We start from the raw sequence: 27,068 nt of genomic DNA, 5'->3' as shown, positions 1-27,068 counted from the left end.
GTTCATAGAGTACTCATGTAGAATGCACAAGGTCCTCAGTTTGATACCCAACACCACAGAAATAGGACATGTTGGTATATGCCTGCAATCCCAACACTCGGGGGTGCAGGCAGGAAGATCAGAAGTTCAAGGACTTCCTCAGCTATAAAGTGAGTTTGAGGAGAGTATGTAATACATGAGACAGTGAAGGAAGAGAAGAGAGAAACCCAGAGAGGAAGGAGGGAAGGAAAGAAGGAAGGAAGGAAGGAAGGAAGGAAGGAAGGAAGGAAGGAAGGAAGGAAGGAAGGGAACGAAGATAGGGAGGGAGGGAGGAAAGAAGAGCAGGAGGGAAGACAAAGAAGCCAGTGAGAAAGGTGGAAAATTATTTTTAAGAAGAATGATGGGAGAAGGTGAATAACTGAGAAGTTTAACACTGAGAAACTGTCATTTTATTGCCACTCTCAATAACTGAGCTGCATTCTGAAATCAAGCCTGAGCTTTTTTCCCCCAGCCTGAGCTTCTAGAATTTGGCTGATAACGTCATTAACTGCAAATTGCTTTGGGTGGGCCCTGGCAAGAGGGACAAAGCCACATGGCATGTTCTTTTGTGGGATGCTTTTATATACCACAGGTGGTCTGATAGTGAATATTAGAGTCAATCAACATCTAGAAACCCAAGTGACCCCACATTTGGCTTCAGTTTGTATACTCAGCCCCAATTCTTCCATGTTCTCAAGGAAGTACCCCAATGGATAGCTAATCACAGGCCTATACCCAAAAGTCACTTGAGTCCTGCAAAATATTTCCCCAACCCTAATTTATGTCCATGTGTGTACTCAATTGCTGTGGGGGCTTGCCCAATATTTAATCAAAACCTAAAGAGAATCGCTGGGGTGGGAGTCATGCATGATGCTGCAGTGGAGTTCCTTTTTCATTTCTTTTTACCATTGCAATTTTATTTTAGAAAATATATTTTGTAACCCACAGACACATCTGTTGGCCACGTTAAAATCAAAGCCAGATCACTGTTAATTAGAATCATTTTGTTACCTATCTTGGGGAATTAGATAATTAAAATATAGGCAAACTTGAGGGGGAAATGCCCCTGTCCTCAGAAAGAGATATTAGCAGGAATGACTCATTAATAAGCCCCAGGTCTGGCTCTGGGGGCCTCATGTGATGGCTGCTCTCACCAATATGCCGCTTCTTGTGGGAAAGGCAGAGTTCAACCCCCTTATGGCACAAAACAATCTCACATGTGTTAAGGGAGCAACACTTTGATTGTTAACTGCTATGGTGGAAGACCACCCAAGCATTTGAGAAATAGTGGGAACCAGCTTTTCCCAAGCAGTGGCATAATTACTCCAGGATACTTGAGTTGGTTTTGATGTCAGTTGCATGAATTTAACTTGATAAGCAACTTCATGATTTGGACTGCCTGGCCCCGAGTGGCCACTGTCCAGGCCTGGTTCAGGAAATGCCATCCTTGGGACATACAGATGTTCCCTTTTTCCAACCAAGTTGGGGATAGGGAGTTGACTAAGTACACTCAATTACTACTTCGTTGTAGAGGTCCTTGAAACACAAAGGGTTGAAGTCAGACCCTTTCTCCAACAACAGAGCTAACTAAACCACCAGGTCACCTACCAAATGAAGGTGACCCTCTCTCTGTCTCTCTCTCCAGCTGGCTAGCTGTTTCTTAATCTATCTCCAATCCCTGCAGACCTAGGATGCGGAGCCCGTAGTGACGCAGGCACTTTATACCCGCTTTTGCTGATTCGGTGCCACAAGGCGTCTAAACACAGGATGACAACGTGGCATCTCTGCCTTCATCTTATGTTTGTACTTTGGCTGAAAGCATGGAAATAATGGTTTTTCCCTTAACCTTTCCTCTGGAGTCATCCTGAATAACAGGAAAAGCATAACCTACCAGCACAGACTGCCTGAAGCAAGAGGGAGCAGCTCTGCTCTGCTGAACTGAATTCTTACTTAGATAACAACAAAAAAATTTGTTGTCTCCAAGTTAGGCTAAGACAAGCAAAAAGCAGGTAGGAGGGCTGGAGAGATGGCTTAGTGGTCAAGGAATTTGCCTGCCAAGCCCAAGATCCCAGCTTGATTCTGCAGGACCCACGGAAGCCAGATGCCCATCAGGGTGCTTGCGCCTGGCATTCATTTGCAGTGGCTGGAGGCCTTGATGTGCCCATTCTCTCTCTTTCTCTCTCTCTCTCTCTTTCAAATAAATAAAAAATATTTTTAAAGCAGGTAGGAGAGAGTGAGAGGATGGATGCACCAAGCATTATTGTACAGGAACCAGAGCTAAGCAAAGATAGAATAACCATGCAGACTCAAAAACAGCACCCAATCGGAAAAATTGGGTGGGAGACACCCGCAAGTGGGAAACGCAAAGTAGGGCTAAAATAAAATTTATTGGTATGTGAGTGTGCACTCACACCAGGGTCTCTTGCTGCTGCAAATGACCACCAGCACTGCATAATAGTGTGGTGGTACATGCCTGTTATCTCAGCACTTGTGAGGTAGCAGGAGGATTGGGTGAATCCAAGGTCATCCTCAGCTACATATTGTGTTTGAGCCCAGCCTGGGCTACATGAAACCCTATCTCAAAACAAAACAAAAGAAGCAACATGTGCATGGCTATAAAGAAGACAGTTCTGCTCCCTTTCTGATGAGGACAGATTGATAATGAGGTGTAGGACACCAGAGCGGGAGCCTGCAGAGGAAGAGGAAAGAGGCATCCAAGACGCAGGGAGTAGGCGCAGGGTCAGAGGTGTGGAAACCAACCTGTTATGACTCACGCTTCATTTCACCTATGAAAGGTGGAGTTGTTTAGGTTATTATAGACTTTCTAGATTACAGATTTTATATTTGCCAAAAGGAAGTTTACCATGGCTCCAAACTTACTCAAAAGTGGCATCTAAGTTTTCTTTTCTCCTGATGTCAATGACGAATACATGTCAATGTTTTTCATTTTATTTTTTAGTGGCAACTGCCATAAATATTAACAGTATACCATAATCATACTCACCTTCCCTCACCCTCCACTTTCTCTCTCCCAAATCCCCCTTCTGCGGAATCCCTTCCATATGTGTGTGTTTACATAGGTATTATATTCCTGCACCCACAGTCTCCAATTCCTTGAGAACCCTCCTCAGTACAGTCCTTGGTGCTCACTGTGGGGGCCTCCATCAGTCTGGGGTGCAGACTGTGTGCCTCAGGATATTTCTTTCCCCCCTGTGGCTCTTATAAGCTTTGTGCCTCCTCTTCCACAACAGTCCCTGAGCCTTCGTGGGACTTTTTATTGCTGAGTTCTCTGTAGACTTTGTACTTCTGTCATCATGTGTTTTAGTTCTCCACCTTGTTTGTCGCTATTTCCCTGGAGTCAGTTGTTGGACTATCACTGGGAGCAATACTGTCATTGCTTCCTCTGCAGATTCTTCTGGACTCCGGTGAATGTGGTAGAGGTGGTGCATCTCATGGTGGGCCCTTGGCTGACTCTTCTTGTCGAGTTGGTGGATCTTGGATCTCCCCAGTATTCTCTGCTATCTACAAAATAAAGGGTGAGAACAGCTGTGAGTAAGGTGGATATGCATAGAATTGTGAGAGAAATGTTCATGAGCATACCCACTCAATTTGTCCAGAGAACAATGGGGGCTTCTCACTCGGGGTTGTGAGCTGACACTGACTTGGGTCCCAGTACCAGTTATGAGTCCTCTGCCACTGAGTGGGCCTTACGTGCAATGAGATGACAGTTGGTTACCTACAGAGACTGTGTGCCACTATTGGAAATCCACTATGTGGATTTCTTGTCTGGGTGGTAGATTGTATAGCTTGCAGGGTCTCCTGCTTGTTCGTGCTATTGGTGACCATTGTCACTCAGTAGTTCCCACAGCACTTTCCAAGATCATGAGGGTTTTCTAGGAGAATCCTGGCTTTCTTCTTGGTTCCCACATGGTCTCTCAGTATCCTGAGATGGCAACCTACGATGTCTTCACAATAGGGTCTTACATTTTAGCTCTGTTGCATAACCAAGTGCTTGGCAAAAGCCTACATTATTTTGGGACCTCATGGACCTCTCTGGCCAACTACACAGTGTGGGAAGGTTACCCAGTTCTTATCCTGCGATTCACAAATCAGAGCCAGTGATTTTAGGATTAAACTTTCTCCACCTTCTACTGGGCATATCAGTCTGGTGAAATAAATTTCATTACTGTTTCTTTATATTCTATTATTTTTCATAGTATTATTATAGCACCATACCAGTTTGGGGAGAAAATTATGTAAAGATGTGTTATGCTATCTGTAAATTTCATGTAAATAGGAAAGTGAGCACAGTAAACTGTCATAAGATAGATCATAGGCCCAATCATATAGAGATGTACTATCTAGCAACGTATCTTAGGAGAAAGGGAGTTCTGCAGAGTCCTGCAAAACTGTGCTGCAGAGTAGAGCTAGAATCCACCAGAGCAGGCACATATTTTACCCCATCTTCCCCTCTGCAGATGAGGAAACTGACATCCAGCTATTTCAGGATATGCTGATGGGCCTCATGACTACCACAGAACTCATACCAATATGGCCTGGTCACACTGTACTCCTGGATTGGGTGAACAGAAAGTGCTAGAAGCAACTAGTGAACCATCATATTGTTTTCATAGAATTTACAGTGTGGGTTCATGTTCACAAATCCCGGGAGAGCAACAGAGTGATAATAGGTTCAACATGCTTCCCTGTGAGTCTTTCCTTCTCTTGAACTACGTTTACACTTCCCCCAAACAGAAAGCTTCAATGATCTCTCTGGCAATGGAAAGCTACTTAAGACAAAGAGTTGGCCAAAGAACCAGAAAACATGTATTTTTAAAATGCTCTTAAATAATGATAGCACCTTCTACATTTCCTTAACCATAAAAAGTATTATGCCATTGGCAAACTTTGTTGAAATGAACAATCTTTTTTTTTTATTTGAACAATCAACCCAACTCCAAAAGAATCAAGAATTGTCATGCATGAGATGTGCCAAAAGTGAAGTAATGAGGAAGGTCGGGGGATTGGCTTTCCCCCTGGCTACCTGGTAAGATTATCTCCATTTGTGAAATAGGGATGAAAACGTATGTTCTGTTTTTCTAGGGCTGATTTGAAGATAAAATAATGTAAGACTATGTAAGGTATATGCACACTCTCATGACTTTTAAAGCCTCACAGATATAAGAAATTGTGGTTCTAATATGTGCATGTAGGGTTTCCAGGCAGAAATGAATGTGACTGTTTTGGGACATGTCTGTGTTGGGGCTGACACTAACTCAGATCCCTAAATTTGGCAACCATCAGGTTTTTATTCAAATGGTTGCTGATTAGCCCAAAGCAGTCTGGCTTCCTCCCTCTAGATGAAACCAGCAGAGATTTTTGGAATTTCCATCCAGATGTTTTCAACATGCTTTCCAATTTACACTCAACCACAGAGGTATTTCTCAATTTCCCCCTGAAGAATCAGGAAACACAAATGTTTCACACAAAGCACTGGATAGCCTCAATCACAGAATACATGCTCGTGCATTTGGAGGGGGGGTTCTGGATGCCTGGAACTTTTTTTACCCAGACAGACTGGGACTGTTAGCCCCCCCCCCCCAATTTTTTTTCTCTCATTTCTGTTTCTTTGTTTTCTAAAATTTTATTGAACGAGGTGTCCAAGGGTTTCCCCATGTTGTGCAGTCTCCCATGTTGCAAAGAACACTCGGCCCAATGTACATAGCTCAAGATCACCAAGAACATATCTGATAAACACCCCTCTGACCCCCATACCAGCCAAGAAGTAGGACTTCACCATTCATTGCAGAAGTCCCTCAGGGGTCCTATCTTAGTCACAGACCCCCAAAGAGCCACAGTCATTACTTCCTTTTTTGTCATTGTGTCACACAGTGGCTCTCCCTACCTATTGGAGTCATACTGACTTGTCAAAACATTGTTAAGCTGGGCATGGTGGCTCACCCCTTTAATATCAGTACTTCAGGAAGGCCGAGGTAGGAGGATTGCCATGAGTTCTGGGCCACCCTGAGACTACATAGTGAATTCCAGATCTGCCTGGGCTACAGCGAGACCCTACCTCAGAAAAACAAAAACAAAACAACAACAAAAACATTGTTAAGTCTTTTCAATTTCTTTGAATCCATAGGTTTCCCTCCATCCCCTTTTGTCCTTATAGTGTGTTTGTTTAAAAATCAAAGCTAGTTGGCTTGTAAGATTTCTTAATATCTGAATTTTGCTATTTCCTGTTCATGAGCAGTTCAATCCTAACCTTTGTCCTGTTACTCCTTCCCACTGACATCTGGATCCAGAGGTCTAGATGGATTCAAGTTCAATCACTTTGGCAAGTTTGCAGATGTTATGCTTCATTGTCCCTTGAGCTATTTTTATAAGACACATGTGGATTGTCTGTTTTCAGGTGTGAAATATGGATTTAACATAGTATCTCTAACCCCTGAGTAGACCAGCTGTGATTAGACAATCCTGCCCAGAGGTAATACAGAAAACATGGTTCAAGAAGCCTTCTTAGAACACAAAGAATCAGGAATATGAACTTGAAATTGTACTAAGTTGTCACTTTCCCCTATCATTTCTGTGAATACTTTCCCTTTTCTACTACTCTTATATTTTTTTAATGGAAATACCTGTCCTCTAAAAAAAAAATTACAGCATGGTAACATCTGGTATAGGTAAATTCTTTGTGATATGATGAAAAGGCACACAGTACTCAAGAGTTGCTTCACAGATTCAATGCAATATGTAGGCAAAATACAATTCCTGTGGTGAAAGGAATGCTGCCATCGTTGAGAGTGGAGTCAATCCCTCCATGGTCGGAGTTTCATAGCATCTATTTTGTAAGTTAAAGAGGCCAACTAACAGGATGCCATTTATGTTTAAGCCATGTGACCAAATACTATGACCTTTATTGATCAGGCCAGCAGGGAAGACAGGAGTATGACGTAGCTGAGCCCATGGCAGCAGGAAGTGACGAATGTCCGTGCTTAACTTGCAAAGAGGTTCTAGGGGTTCAGGAAAGCCCTTTGTGGTGGTTTGATTCAGGTATCCCCCATAAACTTAGGTGTTTTGGATACTAGGTTGCCCAGTTGATGGAAATTGGAAATTATAGCCTCCTGGAGGTGGTGTATTGTTGAGGGTGGGCTTATGGGTATCATAGGCAGTTTCCCCTTGCCAGTGTTTGGCACAATCTCCTCTTGCTATGGTCCACCTGATGTTGGCCAGGGGGTGATGTCCACCCTCTGCTCATGTCATCGTTTTCCCCTACCATTGTGGAGCTTCCCCCTTGAGCCTGTAAGCCAAAATAAAACTTTTTTTTCCCCACAAGCTGCTCTTGGTTGGGTAATTTCTACCAGCAATGTGAACCTGACTGCAACAACCTTGAACTCTAAACCCTATGTTTGTATCTATTTTCAACCAAAGAATTGAGTAAACTAAGACTGAGAAGGATAATTATTAACTTATTATATTCATTTGGGGAAGAACAAAGCCAAGGGAAGGATGTCTATGTCATTTGAGATCTCATGTAGAGAGCCTGGAGAAACCATGGGGAGGACAGAAAAGAAAGCTCAAAGAGCTCATGCTATGTGGAGAGGAGGAGGAGTAAAGAGCCTGTGTGGAAAGTAAGAGCTGGGGGTTCTACCCTCACCTTGGCCCAGCTGAGTCGAGACAAGGAGAAAGTCACTGGAAGTTGAAGGTGCACCAGTGATCACACAGCCCACAGACCTTGTCCTCTACTCACAAATGTTTTTATCAACTTCGGTGGTGGGCCCTACCTTCTGGCTCAGATAAGCTAGAGGGACAGTGGTTGTTCTAGGATAGGGGCTGTCTCAGGAAGAAGTTAGCCATGACACCAAGTTCTGGAGCCTAAACTTGACCAACCACAGTATAAAGGCTAGATTTAAATCCTAGGAGAGATCTGCCTCCCAGTAGGGGCCCAGGTTATTTGTGGGAAAACAGACTTAGGGAAGAGATAAGTCAGATCATAGTTTGATCTCTAGGGAAGTAGCGGCTGCAAGGATAGGCTGAAAGACATTCCTGCTTCTTACTTTCAGGAGTCCACTCACCCTAACAAAGCTACCTGACTCCCTCCCAAACTCACTTTCTGGGTTTTATTCAGTCTGGACCCCAGCCCATGAGGTGTGGTACTGCCATTAGTTAGGGCGAGTCTTTTCACCTCACTTAACCCAATCTCCTAGGTGATTTCCGATTCTGTCATGTTGATAATCAGTACTATCCATCACACTAACCAATGTTCACCTCTAGGAAATTGGGGCAGGCCAGCCTGTTGGGTGATAATTAAGATATCATTTCAGATCTTTCAATAGCTGGCATGGTTGCAAAGAAACTGAAGGAAGGATGTCTTTGCTTACCAGGGGCACCCCCAAGACAATGACTGCAGAAGTATTCAAGACTGTGGTCTTGAGGTCAAAGTCAAAAATGTTTTGAAACCCAGAAGAACAAGGTCAAAGTAAACTTGCTGGGGCTGGGGAAATGGCTCAGTGATTAAAGGTGCTGACTTGCAAAACCTGCAGGCTCATGTTCAATTGCCCAGCATCCATATAAAGCCAGATACAAAAAGTGGTGCATGCATCTGGCAGTCATTTGCAGTGGCAAGAGACCATACTATGCTCACACGTGCATGTGTGTACACACACATGCATACATACAACTAAGTAAACAAAACATTTTATGGAGAAAGAAAAATTATCGCAGCTAAACATGTCCAGTCACAAAGAAAAGACAAGCTTAAATTATTACCTGAATATCTGCTAGATTACATTAAGGACCACCAACACTGCAGACTGCTTGTCTTATCTAACATTTTTGTCTATTCTGAAATGGGTTTTGGCACATATTCTGCACCAATAAGTAAGCTATTCTGAGTTTTTATCTCCCATTTTTATGTGCTGTAAAATTATGTACAAAAAAAAAAATAGGAAGACGGATTGTCAGTCAAGCCCCTTGACAAATCACCAGAGTACAAAACAAAATAGCTGCTGGATCGGAGCTCCAGTTGCGCAATCGGTTAGCGCACGGTACTTATACAAAATAGCTGCTGGAGAACAGTTACTTAGTCTCCAAGCCACAGTGAAACATCGTTTTGTAAAACGGTGGGGGAGCAGTTCAGTGAAATTTGGAAAGCAAGTTTTTCCTTAGTCTTTCCAAATTCATAACTCAGTTGTATGAGAAGAGAGATGTGGTGGTTTGAATAGAATAGATGGCCCCCAATATATTCAGTTCTTTATTGTTTATAGTTTGCATCTGCTGGCTACCTGGCTGGAGGCAATGTCACTGGGTGATCTTAAGGTGTGGTGGTGGGTTTCCATTTCAATCTAAAGATATGCAAAGTGTGCCTAGCTGGAGTTCCTGAAGTGCTGTGGCTTTTGACCTTTAGGCTTGTGCTTCCGTCTGTCTGCTTGGGCCTGTGAAGGCAGGCCAGCTTCTTCTGCCATTATGGAACTTCCCCTGGATCTGTAAGCTTCAATAAATCCCTTCCTCCATAACTGTGCCTGGTCTGAAAGTTCATCTCAGTGAACCTGAATCTGTCTGATACAAGAGAATAGGAGACTTAAGGAAACTTCATATCAGGCATCTTATGGCTTTTTTTATTTCCCAGGATGCTTGGCCTTTTCCAATAGGATTTAGCCCCGAATCCAGCCTAACATGATCAAGAGCTAACATGAGTGGGGCAATTATCTCCTCAACTCCACATCTTGACCAGGACTGCTTAGATATGCATACCACTTGTCTTCTATTGAAACATAAACCTTGGGCTGAGGAGATGTTTCAATGGTTAAAGGCTTTTGCTTACAAAACCTGGCAGCCTAAGTTCAATTCCCCAGTACACAAATAAAGCCTGGTGTATAAAGTGGTGCATGCATCTGGATTTCATTTGCAGTGACAGGAGGCCCTGATGTGCCCTTCTCTCCCTCCCTGCCTCTCTATCCCTCTCATAAACAAAATATATTTTATTTAGAAAAAAAAAACCTTGGGCTAGAGAGATGGCTTAGTGGTTAATGCTCTTGCCTTCAAAGCTTGAGGACTCAGATTCAATTCCCCAGGACCCACGTAAGCCAGATGCACAAGGTGGCACATGCATCTGGAATTCGTTTTCAGTGGCTTGAGGCACTGGAACACCCATTCTCTGTATCTCTCTCTCAAAAAATATAAACAAATAAATAAAAATAAAATATTTAACAAAAGAAAGTTCTCCTCAGTTCACCACAGTTGGGAGAATATCTGTGGCTCATTAGTTATTAAAAAAAAAAAAGCTGGGTATGGTGGCACATCCCTTTAATCCCAGCACTCGGGAGGCAGAGGTACAAAGATCGCCATGAGTTCAAGACCATGCTGACACTATGTAGTGAATTCCAGGTCAGTGTGGGCTGCAGCAAGATCCTACCTCAAACCACCCACCCCCCCAAAAAAAAAAACAAAGCCAAACCTCATATCAGGACCTCAAAGATGGAGGAGTCACTAGACTTCTTTGCTCCTCTTCCCAATGGGGAACATTGAATAAATCTCCTTGTTTCTACTTTCCCCTATTACTTGTTTCTCTAATTGACCTATTGAGGATGGGTGGCTGATGCTAACTTGCTAGGGCTGCCAGTGCCTGGCTCTGATCTTAACAGCTCCAGTCACACAAAGGGTCTTTGCTTCTGTCCTTCAGATCTCACACAAGCTCCTCTTTGGCTCAAAGCTAACCACAGAGGGAAGAGTCGTGTGAGAAACATTAACTCTCAGCTTAGCCATGTTGACAAGAGAACAATCTAGAAGAGTGAGGGAATAACAACAGCTAATTGGCTTAAGACAAAGTGAAATGGCCAGAGTGACAAGTAGACTACGGATTTTATTTTTTATTGTTTTGTTTATTTTTAAATTTATTTATTTGAGAGCGACAGACACAGAGAGAAAAAGGCGGATAGAGAGAGAGAGAGAGAATGGGTGCACCAGGGCATCCAGCCACTATAAGTGAACTTCAGACACATTCACCACCTTGAGCAACTGGCTAACGTGGGTCCTGGGGAATCAAGCCTCGAAACAGGGTCCTTAGGCTTCATAGGCAAGCGCTTAACCGCTAAGCCAACTCTCCAGCCCTAGGTTTTATTTTTGAATTAAAGGGCCCAGAAAGGCAAACTGATATTATGATAGGATGCATAATTTCTCTTTAAGCCTCTGTGATCTGGATGGAGTTTGTAAACTTTCTGAATTCTGGAAGCACACACACACACACACACACACACACACACACACACACACACACACACTTATTTGCCAGGCAGTTCTAAAAGCCAACCAAGTCAAATTTATACTCTGATATGCTAATTGTTTCCACCAAAACAGGAACTAGAACAGGGGATCCCCAAACAGTGACCTGCAAGTGAAATCTGTCCTATTTTCTGTTTTTGTCAATAAAGTTTTATTGAAACAAAATTATGTCCATTCATTTACATATTAGCTATCCCTGCTTTCATGTCACAGTGGGAGAATGACAATGAACCTCTGTGGCCTACAGAGCCTACAATATTTACTATCTACTCCTTTACAGAAGATTTGCGATGGCCTCAACTCATACTATGAACAATAAAGCCTCCAGAAAGCCCCCCTTTTCTGTTTAAGGCAATTTCCAACGCCAGAGGAAGTGTGGAAGAAAGGGAAGTATAATTCCTCATGGTCACCTTTGACAGCCTGAGGACTTCCCTTAATATTTGAGGGACCTCAGCTCTGGCAAACCCAGGTTTGTGGCTTCAACAACAACAAAAAACAAAAAGAATTTCAAGACTAGCTGGTAAAAGGCAGAGGTGGAGTTTATTACAGATGTTTTCCTATAGGCTTTAAGCACAGGATCAAGAGAAAGAGTGATGTTCAGACCGAATGTAAAACATCTCCCAAAGGATGAGTATGAACTTCTATAAGATAGAGTTCCCTGTGTCTTAACATTCGGCATGTACATTGTTTTGGTGACTCTCAAGTGACCTCTCAGGCTGTTGGAGAAATGGTTAGGTAGTTGAAGGTGCTTGCTCATAAAGCCTGACAGCTTGGGTTCAATTCTCTAGTACTCAAGGGAATCCAGATCACAGTGGGACATGCGTCTGGGGTTCATTGGGCCTTGGTTTGCCCAAATATTTATTTATTTATTTATTTATTTATTTATTTATTTATTTATTTATTTATTTATTTATGTGAGGGGTCTCTTGCTGCTGTAATTGAATGCCCATCTGGCTTTGTTTACATGAGTGGCTGGAAAATTGAAGCTGGGCTTCCAGCCTTTGCAAGCAAGCAACATTTATCCACTGAGCCATCTCCCCAGCCCACAATTTTTTTTTCCTTTCTACATCTCTGACTCCCACCTTAAAGCCTCTTGATTCTTGCTTAGTGAATCTCTTTTTTGTTGTTTTGTTTGGTTTTTGTTGTTTTTGCTGTTGCTGTTGCTGTTGCTGCTGCTGCTATTATTGCTATTTTTTTTTTTTTGAGGCAACGTCTCAGGCATCTCCTACTGGCCTTGAACTCATTAGATAGCTCCCTGCTGAGTGCTGGGATTACATGTGTCACCAGTTTATGTGGTGGTGGGGTGGCTTCATGCATGCAAGGCAAGCACTCTATCAATTGAACTACATCTTCAACCCTTAGTGAATTTTTTACTAATAGCTACACACGTTCTCTCTCTCTCTCTCTCTCTCTCTCTCTCTCTCTCTCTCTCTCTCCTTTTTAAAAAAAAGTATGGTCTATCTAGGTTTAAGCTGCCACCATCTGACTTTGTGATTTGCACGCTATATTGTGTCCCAAACCAGGGCTGTAAAATGTGGTCCCAATGGTTTACCACAGCTCGTACTCTAGGCCAAGTTCCTAATTAGGTGCAAGATTGCCAGAGTTACCACTTGCAGGACACCACAGTGAATTAGTGAGCAAACCCAAGCTGAGTCCTGTATTAGATTTTCAACAACCACAAGAGCCCTGGCCGGAGCTAAGCGCAAAGAGCGGCTGGGAAGCTCCCACTGTGGTCAGGACCATGCGTTGCCTCTGACCTAGATTCTCCAGCTGTCAGTAATTGAAATTCACCCGGTGCTTTGTTTGGACAAGGTGGCTGAGTTGTATAAAGGCAGACTGCCCTAGCTAGAGAGCTCTGGCTTGGCAACTCTGCCTCTGGGGAGCGGGGAGCTCGCCTCCTCTCAAAGCAAAGACTGGCATATAACACTGACAGGCAGTCTCGTTTTCCTGTTTCCTGTGAAAGAAGTAGGCTGGGAAGAAAGCAAACAAGCTTGTGCACAGAAGAAAGACATACAGCAAGAACGAGAGAGATGGACAAGCTATTATAGCACAGGTACGCTTAACTCTGACGCATAGAAAGTCGCTATAAACACACACCAAACAGATCCAGCATCTTGCATGTCTGTGAGTCAAATCAGACTCTGTTATCCTCACGAACTTGTTCAAGGCAGTAGCCACCATCCTCATGTAACAATCCCAACTGAAATGAGTGAAAATGAAATATTCAGTTCTTCCATTGCACTAGCCATGTGACAAGGTTCCATAGACTCACGTGCCAAGTAGTTAGCAGACTGGACAGTGCAGATAGAGAATGTTTACAGTGAGCTGGGGAGATAGTTCCGTGGTTAAAGTGCTTGCCTCACAGGCATGGGAATCTAAGTTCAGTGTCCACAGCCTACATAGATATGCTGGGTGTAGTGGTGCACGTCTGTAATGCCAGCATTGGGTAGCAAGAGACAAGAGAATCCCTGGGGCTCAGAGGACGACCAATCTAGTGTAATTCATGAGTTCCACACCAAGGAGAGACACTGTCTCAACACAGGTGGGCAGCATTTCTGAGGATGACACCAGAGGTTTTTCTCTGGCCTCCACATACACATGCACACGCACGCACATGTACATGCACACGCACATGCGTACAACATAAAAGTGTTCCATCCTGATAGGAAGTTCTAGTAGACACCACTGGTCTAAGTGTGAGTGGCATTCTGTACTTCTTCCTCCTCACTCAATATGTCCCTAGAAAATTTTGCAGAAGATGGGGTGGAAAGAGTGTAAGAGTCACAGAGGCATTGCCCTCCCCCACCAATAACTGAGTGCCGCTCCCACAATGCATAACCCACAACCCCATGGGGAATGCCAGCAACGTCACTGAGGAGGGCCCCCAGCGGAACGGGGCCCAGGAGGAGGAAAATGATGTTACTAACACATGATGTATTCATAAAACGTTATGTTCTTAATTTAAAAATAAAGAGGTCGAACACAACAACAAGGACAAAAATATGTCCCTACAACCTACATTCTGGTTGTTTCCTTTTGGTAAAGTATTATAAAACTTTATTTTTTTAATTCCTACATTACAAATTTGACATCTGGGGAAAGTCCTTCCCATACCCCACCAAAAGAGTTCACAAATATGGACTACAGGGAAAGTTCCTCATCTAAAATGATAATGGTTAGCTAGGCAGAAGATGTCACCCACGGGCAGTATTCCAACCTCCAGTGGACAGTGCATCTCCTCAGGCAGCCAGAGTACCATGGCTCTCCATTCAGAACTTACAGTTCAATTCCTATACTTAATCGGGAGGGGAATGTATGTGGACCACAAGGGGAAACATGATTCTGAGTCTTTAGGTTTTCCACTTGATTTGAGGTGGATTTTTCCTGTCTTGTTCATTGTTTTGATGCACAGTTTTTATTATTCCCTTTTAATTTTGAACAAGTGAATATGAACTTTCTTTGTATATAGCACGATGTTGGAAAGTAACCCCTGATATCCAAATTCACTGGTTCATAAGTGATTGAGCTTTCAGTAAGTATATCCAATGTGCGTACTTCCGTTTTGATTCCACATTAAGACAAAGGATAAAAAAACTCATAATAATCCAACAACCCCCCTGTCACAGGGCAGCCAGATTCTAGATACCGTTCATAAGGCTGGATTTGCTGGTTATCCAAATAAGGCTTTTGTTTACCTTTGACCTGCAGCTAGTGTTCACTGCAGGTTATAGACACATCCTCAAAACCATGAATGGACACAAAAAGCAGGAGGAGCCCCACTAACACGCGAGGGCCCTTCATCGCCTGGGAACTCCATGTAAGTACCACAGGAAATGGGGGTTGTTTCCTTTTCTGACCCCTCTAGGGTACCTTGCTGATGAAGGCCAGAGCCCTGAATGGGATGGAAGGGTATTCACTCTGACTAACTCTGTCATGGAAGTCACCGTCTTCAATTTTGTTCTCTCTAACAGATCCCTGCTTCTGCCTTTGCCACCGGCTCCTTGGGGCTCAGCAGCCCCAGCCAGTCTCACATGGCTTGTTGTGCCAGGACACATTTCTAACAAATGAAAGCAGGATTTCTGGAGTAAAGGAAAACCATGCACTTCTGACATGAGGCTTAACAACCTTCCCATATGTGAGGCCCAAACCACTGTTCTGAGCCTCAGATGCTGTGGTTTGCAGCAGTTTGAAAACAGTTTGGAACCCCTCTAAGATATTTTATAGGCTGAGGATATTGAGGGCTTGTTTTATTGTGTACTCCAAAGGATCTCTCCAGAGTGAAGAAAAAAATGTCCGAATTAAAAGCAGATATTCCTAGAATGGCTGTTCTCTGAATTTTTAAAGAAAATGTGTACGCCTTCACCAGAGTCAGGGTACAGCCAGGAGTAGTGGAGGAGGGTAGAATGATTGATGAAGAGCAGCCCTCTTTTAAATGTCATCCTTCTTAAAATACTGCCCATACAACATACCTGCATGCGTGTGTATGTGTGTGTGTGTAAAGACTGAACATCTTTTTGTTTATTTCTGGGTTCCCCATCAATATCAAGAAGATAATAGAACTGATGATGAATATATCACTAAGAGACCTGGACTGCCAAAAAGAATCATCAGTTTGGATATAGCTGGACAGACAAACCCAAGTTACTTTAAATTTGAAAAGTATCAAGATGTTTCAGTTTCCTCAAGTATCCTTTCTCAGAGATCCTAGATGAAAACCATGCAGAAATATCACTGGTTTAAATAAACATATAAGACCCCAGGATCCCACTAGCAGTCAACCACATTCTTTTTTTTTTTTAATTATTAGTTATTTATTTGAGAGCTACAGAGAGAGAGAGAGAAAAGGGAGAGAGAGAATGGGTGCACCACAGCCTCCAGCCACTGCAAACGAATTCCAGATGTGTGCAAACCCTTGTGCATCTGGCTAACGTGGATCCTGGGGAATTGAGCCTCGAACCAGGGTCCTTAGGCTTCACAGGCAAGCACTTAACCGCTAAGCCATCTCTTCAGCCCCAGCCATATTTTCTTTAAGTTACCAAATATTTCATCAGTAAATCAGAAGGCAATAGTGCTTTATCTATCATTCTATTTCTTTATACCAGGTCATCTTCCACAAATAGATTAAATATATACAATTCATGTTGTTTATTTAGTTATTAAGAGAGAGAGAGAGAGACAGAGGCAGATAGAGATAGAGAGAGTGAGCACGCCAGAGATTCTAACCACTGCAAATGAACTACAGACACATGTGCCACCTTGTGTGCCTGGTTTATGTGGGTACTGTGGAACTGAACCTTGGTCCGTAGGCTTCACATGCAAGCACTGCTATGCCATCTCTCCAACCCCTGAGATGCATGTTTTATAAACTTATCATTTATTGTAAATGTATCGATCATTATAAATACTGTTTTTTAATTTTGTTTATTTATTTGAGAGCGACAGACAGAGGGAGAAAGAGGCAGAGAGAGAGAGAAAGAGAGAGAGAGAGAGAGAGAGAGAGAGAATGGGTATGCCAAGGCCTCCAGCTACTGTAAATGAACTCCAGACCCATGCGCCCCCTTGTACATCTGGCTAACGTGGGTCCTGGGGAATCGGTCCTTGAACCGGGGTCCTTAGGCTTCACAAGCAAGCACTTAACTGCTAAGCCATTTCTCCAGCCCATAAATACTGTGTGTTTTTATGTACTGTGTCAAATGTACCAGTCATTGCAGAGGTCTTTTTAATGTATTTTAGCAATGTTTCAACATTAGAGAGAATGTTACATTAAAAAGTAAATGATCTCTCTATCTGCTTCCTGATTGTGGACACAGTGTGACCAACCACCTCACATTCCTCCTGTCACAGTTAGAGCTGTTCTCGCCGCCACACTTTCCCCAAACATGATGAACTATATTGCTTCAAACTAACTAATCCCTTCTTTCTAAAAATATAAAAAAGGAAAGATGTAGAGCAGAGCATAGTTGTACACTCCTTTAATCCCAGCACTCAGGAGGCAGAGGTAGGATGACTGATGTGAGTTCAACGCTAGCCTGGTACTACATAGTGAATTTCAGGTCAGTCTGGCCTAGAATGAGACCCTACCTTGAAAACAACAAAACAAATTTAGAAAAACGGGGAAAGAAGTAAAAGAGGGAATTAGACAAAGGAAAACAAGAAAAATAAAAAGCATGAACTGCTCAGCTTACATACTATAACCATAAATTTGGTTCTGAGTTTTCCAACAGCCAACACAAAGACACCGGCAATTACATAATTCAGTGTTTATAAAACATAAACCAACAATGCTTAGGGAGTGTTGTTCTCCCCTGGTCCTAGTGCTGACATGCTGAACAAGGGCTTCATCAATAACCTGGGGATATAGACAGGTGTGTTTCTTATTTCCCTTCTAATAAGGCCAATGTGCAACTTTAAAAGGTTTCCAAAGCAATTCATAGACAAAGGTCTTGGGAATCAATGTATGTTCATGCAGACTCCTGATAGTTTATTCCGCTTTATGATAAATTACACTGCTGTGGTTGTTGGTGCAGGTGAGGATATGTGCATGCCTGCTTCAAACTACAGAACATATTCCCTCCCCTGAGATTTGACATTCAATCCCAATGTACTAACAACGAGCCTGCAGGGGATGCCTCCTCATGTGAGTTAGGGTGGGAACCTCATGAAGAATGCAGGCTTTAGTGAGTGGGGTGACCACATGCAGGTGTGCAAGCTTTGTCCAAACTGACCACCTAACCCCCACTCTCAACCAATTATGCAATATCTCGGCTGAGGCAGTGGCACAAATAGTGTTAACTCTCCCACCAGATGGTTCCAATAGCGACGTCCTTTGAGAAACCCTAACCTAGAGCAATGGCTGATCCATGTGCTGTTTGGGCAAGCTTCCCTAAATATTTTTCCTCAATAGAATTTTTCAGAAGGAATGAATTCCAATTCTACTCCCTAGTGAGCACAGCTGGAGCGTTGCTCTGTCCTTTCAGATGATCAGTCTTGTGATGTGATTCACAGTTAGTTCGTGGCACATGTGGCTGCTGATCAAAGTAGGGACACTCAAGAAAGGGGCATTCATAATGTGCAGCCTTCCTCTTCTGCCTCCCATGTGTCTCTGCACACAGCTGAAACATATGGTTAGTCGTAGTCCAGATCCCATCTGTTTCTTTAAGCCTGTGACCTTCTGAGATACACGATGGATGGAGAACTTGCTTCTATACATGTAAGTCTTGCTTGAGATGCCATTGGTGGAAAAATATGATATTGATGTTATATACTTGATATCTAAAATACCTGACATGGAAAATAGCCTTGGGGGGTGTGGGGAGATGACTTAGCAGTTAAGTGCTTGCCTGTGAAGCCTAAGGACCCTGGTTCAAGGCTCAATTCCCCACATATGCCCCATGCACATGGTGGCGCATGCATCTGGAGTTTGTTTGCAGTGGCTGGAAACCCTGGTGTGCCCATTCTCTCTCGCTCGCTCGCTCTCAAATAAATAAATAAATAAAAATAAACAATTTTTTTAAAAAAGAAAATAGCCTTGGGGACTAAAGAATAGTTCAGTGGTTAGAGTTACTTGCCACAATCCATGTTTGATTCCCCAGTACCCACATAAAGCCAACTGCTCAAGATGCTACATATGTCTGGAGAGTGTTTGCAATGATAAGAGGATCTGCATAGTCGTACTCAGTCTCCTTTCGCCTGTCTGTTTCTTTCAAATAAATAAATAGTATTTTTAAAAATAATGGTCCTGGGCTGGGGAGATGGCTTAGCGGTTAAGCGCTTGCCTGTGAAGCCTAAGGACCCCGGTTCGAGGCTCGGTTCCCCAGGTCCCACGTTAGCCAGATGCACAAGGGGGCGCACGCGTCTGGAGTTCGTTTGCAGAGGCTGGAAGCCCTTGCGCGCCCATTCTCTCTCTCTCCTTCTATCTGTCTTTCTCTCTGTGTCTGTTGCTCTCAAATAAATAAATAAATAATTAAAAAAAATTAAAAAAAATAATGGTCCTGGGCTGGAAAGATGGCTCAGTGGTTAAGAGCACTTCCTGTGCAAGCATGAGGGCCTGAGAGACTGCTCAATTTTGATCCCCATGATGCATATAAACAGGTGGGTGTGGCCAGGGGTGTCTGCAACCCCAGGCCCATAGAGCAATAGAGACCTGAGAATCTCCAGATCTTGAGGAAAAAAAAAATGGCAAGTTCCAGGATTAGCAAGAGAGTCCAGCTCAGAGCCGGGCATGGTGGCACACACCTTTAATCCCAGCACTCGGGAGGCAGAGGTAGGAGGATCACCGTGAGTTCAAGGCCACCCTGAGTCTACATAGTTAATTCTAGGTCAGCCTGGACCAGAGTGAGACCCTACCTCAAAAAAAAAAAAAAGAGAGAGAGAGAGTCCAGCTCAAATAAGAACTGGCAAAAGGGGCTGGTGAAATGACTTAGCGGTTAAGGCATTTGCCTGCGAAGTATAAGGACCTGGGTCCGATTCCCCAGGATCCACGTAAGCCAGCTGCACAAGGGGGCACATGCAGCTGGAGTTCATTTACAGTGGCTGAAGGCCCTGGCATGCCCATTCTTTCCCTCTCTCTTTCTGCCTCTTTCTCTGTATCAAATAAACACTTACATAAAATATGTGTTTGTTTGTTTGTTTTTTAAGAACAGGCAGAAGATCAATGGGGCAGAACACCAACATCCTTCTCTGGCTACCACAGGCAAATACACTTCACTGCAGGCAAACACTTGGGATGCCACATGGGCACGTACAAATGCATATACCACACATAAACACAAGCAAAACATAGTCTAAATTCACATTTAATAACTAATAATGATGATAAGTGGCATTCTTTTTAAAAAATAAATTTTATTGGGGCCTAGAGAGATGACTCAGCAGTTAAGTGCTTGCCTGCAAATCCTAATGGCCTAGGTTTGATTCCTCAGTACCCACATAAAACCAGATGCACAAAGTGGTGCATGCATCTAGAGTTTGTTTGCATTGGCTAGAGACTCTGGAGTGCCCATTCACCTCTCTCTCTCCCTCTCCTTGCAATTAAATAAAATATTGTTTAAAAACTTTTCCAGCCAGGTGTGGTGGCACATGCCTTTAATCCCAACACTTGGGAGGCAGAGGTAGGAGGATCGCCGTGAGTTCAAGGCCACCCTGAGACTCCATAGTGAATTCCAGGTCAGCCTGGGCTAGAGTGAGACCCTACCTCGAAAAACAAAAACAAAAACAGAAACAAAAACTTTTAATTTGGCTAGAGAGATGGCTTATCAGTTAAGGCATTTGCCTGCAAAGCCTAAGGACCTCGTAACAATTCCCTAGAACCCATGTTAGCCAGATGCACAAGGTGGCACATGACTCTGGAGTTCGTTTATAGTGGCTGGAGACCCTGGCACACCCTTTCTCTCTATCTGCCTGCCTGCCTCTCTCTGTCTGTCAAATAAATAAAGTTAAAAAAAAACTTTGTATTGACAACCTCCGTACCTATAGACAATTTACCATGATCATAATCCCCTCCCACTTCCCTCCATTTTCTCTTTCCCAAATTCCCCTCTACTGAATCCCTTCTTCAGTCCAACTATGAATGACATTCTTTTTTAAATTTTTTTCGTTTATTTTTACTTATTTATTTGAGAGCGACAGAGAGAGAAAGAGGGAGAGAAAGAGACAGAGAGGGAGAATGGGCCTCCAGCCACTGCAAACCAACTCCAGACGTGTGTGCCCCATTGTGCATCTGGCTAATGTGGGTCCTGGGGAATCAAGCCTTGAACCAGGGTCTTTAGGCTTCACAGGCAAGCACTTAATGGCTAAGCCATCTCTCCAGCCCTATGAATGACATTCTTATCAGACAATATGAATAGATATACTACCCACTGAGGAGCAGTTTACTGAGTCAACTGTTAGTAGAAACAACATAGGTGTCTACTGCCAAACTGTTGTCACTTATTAAAATAATGAGTTTTTTTTCTTTGATTCAGTTTCTTTCTTTTCTTTTTTTATTTTATTTTATTATTTTTAATATATTTTTTTTTATTAACAACTTCTATACTTACAGACAACAAACCATGGTATTTCCCTCCCCTCCCTCACCTACTCTCTCCTTCTCTCTTTGGCACATCCCCTCCCTCTCTCCATTAATATCTCTTTTAATTGAATGTCATCATCTTTTTCTCCTATTATGAAGGTCTTGTGTGGGTATTGCTAGGCACTGCGAGGTCTTGAGTATTGAGGCCAAATTCTGCCTGGACAATTGTATGTAGTTGTATGTATTTGTATGTATCCTCCCTTTGGCTCTTATATTCTTTCCACCACCTCTTCTGCAATGGACCCTGGGCCTTGGAGGGTGTGAGATGTTTCAGTGCTGGACACTCCTCTGTCCCTTCTTCTCAGCACTATGTTGCCTTTGGGGCCAACCCAGTGGTTATTGCCATCTGAAAAGAGAAGCCTCTCTAACCATAAGTGAGAGTAGCATTAATATATGAGTATGAACATTAAGTGTAGTGATTTCAGGGCAATTTGGTGAGAGTAATATATGCATTTATCCAGACAAGAGCAGACTTTATACCCCTAAGGCTCATGACCTCCCCTGACATAGGCTTTTGATTAGGTTTTCAGTATCAGGCATGTATTCCCTCCCATAGAGCGGGCCTTCAGTCCAATTAGAGAGCAGTTGGTTTCCCCCAGAGCAGACTTGCCACTATTGCACTCGTTCAGTCATTTGGCCTGTCTTGCCATACTTGAGGCTTCCAGTGTCCACTGTATTCACCACTGATGACTTCTGTCTCCCATAAGACTGCATACAGCGCAGCTTTTTCCAGCTTTCAGTTGGCTGGGCTACAGGGAGAAGGTTTTCTGCTTAGCACCAACTTGATTTCTCAGTGATTTTGCTTCTCAGGCACGTGAAGTCCTCATAGATAGGGTCTTACCATCTCTTTCTCATGAGAAACCAAGGGCCTTGGCAATAGCCTGTATTGTTTTGGAGGCAACAGGAACCTCCCTGGCCAATGACTCACTGGAAGGTACTTCATCCCAGACACTGCAAATTTTCTAGTAACAATCTATGGCTTCTGGATGTGCCATTATTTAAGAAAGTAGATTTTCGTATGTCTTATTCAGAATATCTTGAATTTTGATTGACCCCCCTCCCCCGACCTTCTTTTATGCAATCATTTCCCCTGACCTCACTTAGGCCTTTTCCCTCCCTGTAACCTGTTCTTCTACTTACATATATACAAAACCATCCCCTTAAGACCTTCCCTCGCCTCCCTACCTTATAGTCTTTTTCTACCTTATGGGCCTATGCTACTGACTTTTGGTTCCAAATCACACACAAGTCTATACATTTGTAGCTAGGATCCACATATAAGAGAGAACATGTGACGTTTGGCTTTCTGGGCCTGGGTTAGCTCACTTATATAATTCTTTCCAGATCCACCCATTTCCCTGCAGATGGATCAGGGACCTTAATATCAGACCTGAAACTCTGAAAGCTAGAGGAAAAAGTAGGGGAAACCCTTCAACATATTGGTCTTGGCAAAGACTTTCTAAATATAACCCCAATTGCTCAGGCAATAAAACCACAGATTAACCGCTGGGACCTCATGAAATTACAAAGATTTTGTACGGCAAAGGACACTGTCAATAAAGCAAAGAGGCAACCTACAGAATGGGAAAAAATCTTTGCCAGCTATACATCTGATAGAGGATTAATATCTAGGATATACAAAGAACTCAAAAAATTAAATAATAAGAAATCAAACAAGCCAATTAAAAATGGGCTATGCAACTAAATAGGGAGTTCTCAAAAGAAGAAATACAGATGGCATATAAGCATCTAAAAAAGTGCTCTACATCCTTAGCCATCAGGAAAATGCAAATTAGTACTACCTTGAGATTCCATCTCTCTCCTATCAGAATGGCTACCATCAAGAAGACAAATGAAAATAAATGTTGGTGAGGATGCAGTAAAAGGGGAACCCTTCTGCACTGCTGGTGGGAATGTAAGTCCATTGTGGAAAGCAGTGTGGTGTCTCTTGAGACAACTAAAAATAGATTTGCCATATGATCCAGCTATAGCACTCCTAGGCATATATCCTAATGACTCTTCTCGCTACCTTAGGGATACCTAAACAGCCATGTTTATTGCTGCTCTATTCACAATAGCTAGGAAATGGAACCAGCCTAGATGTCTATCCACAGATGAAAGGATAATAAAGATGTGCTACATCTACACAATGGATTTCTACCCAGCAGTAAAGAAAAATGAATTTTTTTGAAGGATGGCTTTATTCCAGACCAGGCTGATCTGGAACCCACTCTATAGTCCAGGCTTACCTCGAACTCATGGAAATCTTCCTAGTTCAACCTCCCAAGTCCTAGGATTAAAGTCCTGTGCCAGCCCCAGTTCTGATTCAGTTATCAGTTTTAATTTTATACTTCAGAAGTGTATTGGAATTAGGGTGGTTTGCTGTTGTTATTTTGGGGAGTTATAATGAAATGTAGGGCTAACACCTTTTGTAGGAGCTTACCTGTGAGAATACTTAGAACAGCTAAAGCTTTATTGTGTTTTATTTCTATTAGAGGGATAGAAGCAGAGAGATAGGGGGAGGGAGGATGGGCAGACCAGGGCCTCCAGCCACTGCAAATGAACTCCAGTCACATGTGTCACATTGTGTAACTGGCTTACATGGGTCCTGGGGAATCAAACAGAGGTCCTTTGGCTTTGCAGACAAGCGCCTTAACCACTAAGCAATCTCTTCAGCCCAAGCTAAAGCTTTTTGACAGAGGAGGTAGGTAGAAATGGATTTCATTTTTTCATTCTGAAGACAGATCCTCCATTCTGTTCTCACTTACAATATAAACCAAGGGGTGTGGAGATAGCTCAGTCAGTAAAGTGTTTGCCTTGCAAGCATTAGGACCTGAGTCCAATTCCAGTATTCACATCAAAATGGTACACATGGTATCATGTGCTTATAATCTCACATTGGGGAAGTGAAGACAGATGGATCCCTGGGGCTCACTAGCCAGCCAGTCTGGCCTAGTTGGTGAACTCCAGGCATTGAGAGATTCTGTCTCAAAGGAAGTTGATGGTGTTGCTGAGGAATAACACACAGTGTTGTCCTCTAGACTCCACATACCTGCATACACAAGTGTACACACACAAACACACACATATACACACAAGCATGCACACACATACAAATACACATGCACAAAAATCTTTTTCACAAATTAAAATATGGGTAGAAGGGCATTTAATTATATTCAATTTCCTATTCTAATTTCAACGACAGCAACAGGGTTGGTTGATGAGTAAGAAGAGTTTTTATGCTAATATGGCTTATTAGGAGTCATTTGAAATTCCTAATTTTAGTATATTTAAGGTAGTGGGAGGGGAAAATGTTTGTCAAAGAGTTGTAAATATGTTGGTATGCTTGTATTTCATTTCATTTTAGACTCTTTACTTGGCCCTAATATATATTATTAAAAGTAACTGTGCCTTCTGATTCAAGCCAAGTAAATACCCTTAGGAAGATATAACTGTGTACTTCAACATTAGGATATTAAATCTTTAAACTATTTTCACTGGAAGGTAAGGCATAGGTGCCATAATTTATATAATGTCCTGGGGAGAAACAGGAACTCACATTCACTGTTGGTGAGAATGTAAACTGGTACAACCACTATGGAAATCAATCTGGAGACTCCTATAAAGGATGAATATAGAGTTACCAGAAGTTCAGAGATATTTGCTCAACCATATTTATAGCTGCTCGATTTATAATAGCTAAAAACTGGAATCAACCCAAGTGCCCATCACTGGATGAATGGATAACCAAGATGTCATATATCTACATGATGGAATTCAACTCAGCAGTAATAAAAAATTACACATTAAAATTTGTGGAAAAATGGTTGAAGTTAGAACAGATCATTCTAAATGAACTCACATAATCACAAAAGGACAATGTCACATGATCTCACTCATCTGCAGTTCCTAATCTGGACCAGCCCGAGTTGCTGACATATTGGAATAGAATCTTGAGGCTTGGCTAATAGGAAGGGTAGGGCTTGGGGAAGGAGAAGGGTGGGGGAAGGGACTCAAAACTGAACCCATATTGAACTGGTACCATAGAATCCTATATTCTGGAAGTTAGACTAAAAGGTGGAACCCTCAAGGGTACCTTAGAGAGAACACCTGAATCAAAGGACCCTGGAGAGGGTGAGATGAAACCTAACCTCAAATTTCTCCTGTTTCAGGCTGAAGGGATGGCTTAGCAGTTAAGGTACTTGCTGCAAAACCAAAGGACCCAGGTTCAATTCCCCAGGACCCACGTTAGCCAGATGCACAAGGGGGCACATGCACCTGGAATTTGTTTGCAGTTGCTAGAGGCCCTGACATGCCCATTCTCTCTTTCTCCTTCTTTCTCAGTCTAATAAATAAAATATTTCAAGGAAAAATATTTTCCTGTTTCTTTTTCTTCTGTGTTTTTTTTTTTTTTTTTTCTATTTCCTTGGTGCTATAATTTCTTGTACCAGGATATGGTCTATATCTACAATGAGCTGTGGATCAGAGAGACATACTAGATCTCCCAAAACAAACCAGACAGACTTCTGTCAGAGCACTTGATTACCCTCCAGAGGTTAATGGTAAGATCCTACTGCTGAAGATACCATACACTGTCAGCATGGACCATGGAGAGACCTGGCTGGAAACTGGAGGAAAGCCCGTCTCCAATTAGCCCATCTAGTGCTGGAAGACGGTACATAAACTACCAGGGGAAAGTGGCCAACATCTGTCCAAGCAACTTAAAGTCTAAGCAACTCAGAAGCAAACAACTTGATGTGAAGCTCACACAAGCGCAAAAGTGGCACACAGCCATGGTGGGTAACCAACGGCTCCTGGATTGACTAACAGATCCACTCAGTGGAAAGGAAACCATATCTGGAACTGGAAAACAAGTCAGAATCATATCCAGATAATGATTCTGCTTTCCATTGTCAAACTCCCACTAACCTTAGACTGTAAGACGGTCTAGATCCTTTTAGTTCTATCTAAATTAATAATGGTGTTGCAGTCAGGTTCACATTGCTGGTAGAAATCGCCCAACCAAGAACAGTTTGTGGGAAAAAGAGGTTTTTTTTGGCTTACAGGCTAGAGGGGAAGCTCCATGATGGCAGGAGGAAATGATGGCATGAGCAGAAGTTGGACATCACACCTGGTCCACATAAGGTGGACAACAGCAGCAGGACAGTGTGCCAAACACTGGTAAGGGGACACTGGCTATAATTCCCATAAGCCCACCCCTAACAATACACTGCCTCCAGGAGGCATTAATTCTCAAATCTGCATCAGTTGGGAACCTAGCATTCAGAACACCTATGTTTATGGGGGACACCTGAATCAAACCACCACATTCCGGCCCTGTCCCCCATAAACTGATAACCATACATGATGTAAAAATGCAATGCATTCAGCCAACTTTAAAAGTCCCCATAGTTTTTATCAACTCCAATGATATCCATACATCCCCATGGCTGAGAAAAGTGATGGCATGAGCAGAGGGTGGACATCAATCCCTGGCCCACATAAGGTGGACAACCGCAACAGGACAGTGTGCCAAACACTGGCAAGGAGATACTGGCTATAATACCCATAAGTCCACCCTCAACAATACACTGCCTCTAGGAGGCAATAATTCTCAAATATCCATCAGCTGGGAACCTAGCATTCACAACACCTAAGTTTATGGGGCCACCTGAATCAAACTACCACAAATGGT

The sequence above is a fragment of the Jaculus jaculus genome, chromosome X, assembly GCF_020740685.1.
Source record: "Jaculus jaculus isolate mJacJac1 chromosome X, mJacJac1.mat.Y.cur, whole genome shotgun sequence".
NCBI lineage: Eukaryota > Metazoa > Chordata > Mammalia > Rodentia > Dipodidae > Jaculus > Jaculus jaculus.
The sequence above is the reverse complement of the archived record's forward strand: the minus strand, read 5'-3'. Positions refer to the sequence as shown.